Source organism: Spea bombifrons, chromosome 9, assembly GCF_027358695.1.
Source record: "Spea bombifrons isolate aSpeBom1 chromosome 9, aSpeBom1.2.pri, whole genome shotgun sequence".
NCBI lineage: Eukaryota > Metazoa > Chordata > Amphibia > Anura > Pelobatidae > Spea > Spea bombifrons.
Window position 1 is genome coordinate 15199978 of NC_071095.1, and position 2500 is coordinate 15202477.

The window sequence follows — 2500 nt, forward strand, 5'->3', positions numbered from 1 at the left end:
AAAGAAAAAGCTTACAACACCTGGTATTCCCAGGCGGTCTCCCATCCTGGTACTAACCAGGCCCAACCCTGCTTAGCTTCCGAGATCAGACGAGATCGGGCGCTTTCAGGGTGGTATGGCCGCAGGTGTGAAAGTTTTTTATTTTACTTCTCTTATTCTGCTGCTGCTGCTGCTGCTGCTGCTGCTGCTGCTGCTGCTGCTGCTGCTGCTGCTGCTGCTTGTCGTCACACAGAAAGAATTATAAGCACTGGGACAGGACAGAGAAGGTGAGAAGGTTCAAATAAGGGTTTAAAGCTTTGATGATGAGCAAGAAACACATGGCAAAAAGCTCTCCCCGGACTGTGAGAAAAAATTAAAAGCCTACAACACCTGGTATTCCCAGGCGGTCTCCCATCCAGGTACTAACCAGGCCCAACCCTGCTTAGCTTCCGAGATCAGACAAGATTGGGCGCTTTCAGGGTGGTATGGCCGCAGGTGTGAAAGTTTTTTATTTTACTTCTCTTATTCTGTTGCTGCTGCTGCTGCTGCTGCTTGTCGTCAGACAGAATTATTAGCCCTGGGACAGGACAGAGAAGGTGAGAAGGTTCAAATAAGGGTTTAAAGCTTTGATGATGAGCAAGAAACACATGGCAAAAAGCTCTCCCCGGACTGTGAGAAAAAATTAAAAGCCTACAACACCTGGTATTCCCAGGCGGTCTCCCATCCAAGTACTAACCAGGCCCAACCCTGCTTAGCTTCCGAGATCAGACGAGATCGGGCGCTTTCAGGGTGGTATGGCCGCAGGTGTGAAAGTTTTTTATTTTACTTCTCTTATTCTGTTGCTGCTGCTGCTGCTTGTCGTCAGACAGAAAGAATTATAAGCCCTGGGACAGGACAGAGAAGGTGAGAAGGTTCAAATAAGGGTTTAAAGCTTTGATGATGAGCAAGAAACACATGGCAAAAAGCTCTCCCCGGACTGTGAGAAAAGAAAAAGCTTACAACACCTGGTATTCCCAGGCGGTCTCCCATCCTGGTACTAACCAGGCCCAACCCTGCTTAGCTTCCGAGATCAGACGAGATCGGGCGCTTTCAGGGTGGTATGGCCGGAGGTGTGAAAGTTTTTTATTTTACTTCTCTTATTCTTCTGCTGCTGCTGCTGCTGCTGCTGCTGCTGCTGCTGCTGCTGCTGCTGCTGCTTGTCGTCAGACAGAAATAATTATAAGCCCTGGGACAGGACAGAGAAGGTGAGAAGGTTCAAATAAGGGTTTAAAGCTTTGATGATGAGCAAGAAACACATGGCAAAAAGCTCTCCCCGGACTGTGAGAAAAAATTAAAAGCCTACAACACCTGGTATTCCCAGGCGGTCTCCCATCCAGGTACTAACCAGGCCCAACCCTGCTTAGCTTCCGAGATCAGACGAGATCGGGCGCTTTCAGGGTGGTATGGCCGCAGGTGTGAAAGTTTTTTATTTTACTTCTCTTATTCTGCTGCTGCTGCTGCTGCTGCTGCTGCTGCTGCTTGTCGTCACACAGAAAGAATTATAAGCACTGGGACAGGACAGAGAAGGTGAGAAGGTTCAAATAAGGGTTTAAAGCTTTGATGATGAGCAAGAAACACATGGCAAAAAGCTCTCCCCGGACTGTGAGAAAAAATTAAAAGCCTACAACACCTGGTATTCCCAGGCGGTCTCCCATCCAGGTACTAACCAGGCCCAACCCTGCTTAGCTTCCGAGATCAGACAAGATTGGGCGCTTTCAGGTTGGTATGGCCGCAGGTGTGAAAGTTTTTTATTTTACTTCTCTTATTCTGTTGCTGCTGCTGCTGCTTGTCGTCAGACAGAAAGAATTATTAGCCCTGGGACAGGACAGAGAAGGTGAGAAGGTTCAAATAAGGGTTTAAAGCTTTGATGATGAGCAAGAAACACATGGCAAAAAGCTCTCCCCGGACTGTGAGAAAAAATTAAAAGCCTACAACACCTGGTATTCCCAGGCGGTCTCCCATCCAAGTACTAACCAGGCCCAACCCTGCTTAGCTTCCGAGATCAGACGAGATCGGGCGCTTTCAGGGTGGTATGGCCGCAGGTGTGAAAATTTTTTATTTTACTTCTCTTATTCTGTTGCTGCTGCTGCTGCTTGTCGTCAGACAGAAAGAATTATAAGCCCTGGGACAGGACAGAGAAGGTGAGAAGGTTCAAATAAGGGTTTAAAGCTTTGATGATGAGCAAGAAACACATGGCAAAAAGCTCTCCCCGGACTGTGAGAAAAGAAAAAGCTTACAACACCTGGTATTCCCAGGCGGTCTCCCATCCTGGTACTAACCAGTCCCAACCCTGCTTAGCTTCCGAGATCAGACGAGATCGGGCGCTTTCAGGGTGGTATGGCCGCAGGTGTGAAAGTTTTTTATTTTACTTCTCTTATTCTTCTGCTGCTGCTGCTGCTGCTGCTGCTGCTGCTGCTGCTGCTGCTGCTGCTGCTGCTGCTGCTGCTGCTGCTGCTGCTGCTGCTGCTGCTGCTGCTTGTCG

The 2500-nt window shown here is 48.5% G+C and overlaps 8 non-coding genes across 8 annotated transcripts; all 8 read right to left on the reverse strand.

Annotated features, from left to right (window-relative positions):
• Nucleotides 1–8: 8 nt before the first annotated feature.
• LOC128462827 (5S ribosomal RNA) lies at nucleotides 9–127 on the reverse strand. The gene has a single exon (XR_008342754.1). It is a non-coding gene; the product is annotated as a 5S ribosomal RNA (ribosomal RNA).
• A 230-nt stretch (nucleotides 128–357) lies between these two features.
• On the reverse strand, nucleotides 358–476 carry LOC128464844 (5S ribosomal RNA). The gene has a single exon (XR_008344654.1). It is a non-coding gene; the product is annotated as a 5S ribosomal RNA (ribosomal RNA).
• A 190-nt stretch (nucleotides 477–666) lies between these two features.
• Nucleotides 667–785, reverse strand: LOC128462430 (5S ribosomal RNA). The gene has a single exon (XR_008342379.1). It is a non-coding gene; the product is annotated as a 5S ribosomal RNA (ribosomal RNA).
• Nucleotides 786–971: 186 nt separating this feature from the next.
• On the reverse strand, nucleotides 972–1090 carry LOC128464051 (5S ribosomal RNA). Its single transcript, XR_008343909.1, has one exon. It is a non-coding gene; the product is annotated as a 5S ribosomal RNA (ribosomal RNA).
• A 224-nt stretch (nucleotides 1091–1314) lies between these two features.
• On the reverse strand, nucleotides 1315–1433 carry LOC128465657 (5S ribosomal RNA). The gene has a single exon (XR_008345348.1). It is a non-coding gene; the product is annotated as a 5S ribosomal RNA (ribosomal RNA).
• A 203-nt stretch (nucleotides 1434–1636) lies between these two features.
• LOC128465467 (5S ribosomal RNA) lies at nucleotides 1637–1755 on the reverse strand. The gene has a single exon (XR_008345243.1). It is a non-coding gene; the product is annotated as a 5S ribosomal RNA (ribosomal RNA).
• A 188-nt stretch (nucleotides 1756–1943) lies between these two features.
• Nucleotides 1944–2062, reverse strand: LOC128462441 (5S ribosomal RNA). The gene has a single exon (XR_008342390.1). It is a non-coding gene; the product is annotated as a 5S ribosomal RNA (ribosomal RNA).
• A 186-nt stretch (nucleotides 2063–2248) lies between these two features.
• Nucleotides 2249–2367, reverse strand: LOC128464739 (5S ribosomal RNA). Its single transcript, XR_008344556.1, has one exon. It is a non-coding gene; the product is annotated as a 5S ribosomal RNA (ribosomal RNA).
• Nucleotides 2368–2500: the final 133 nt, after the last annotated feature.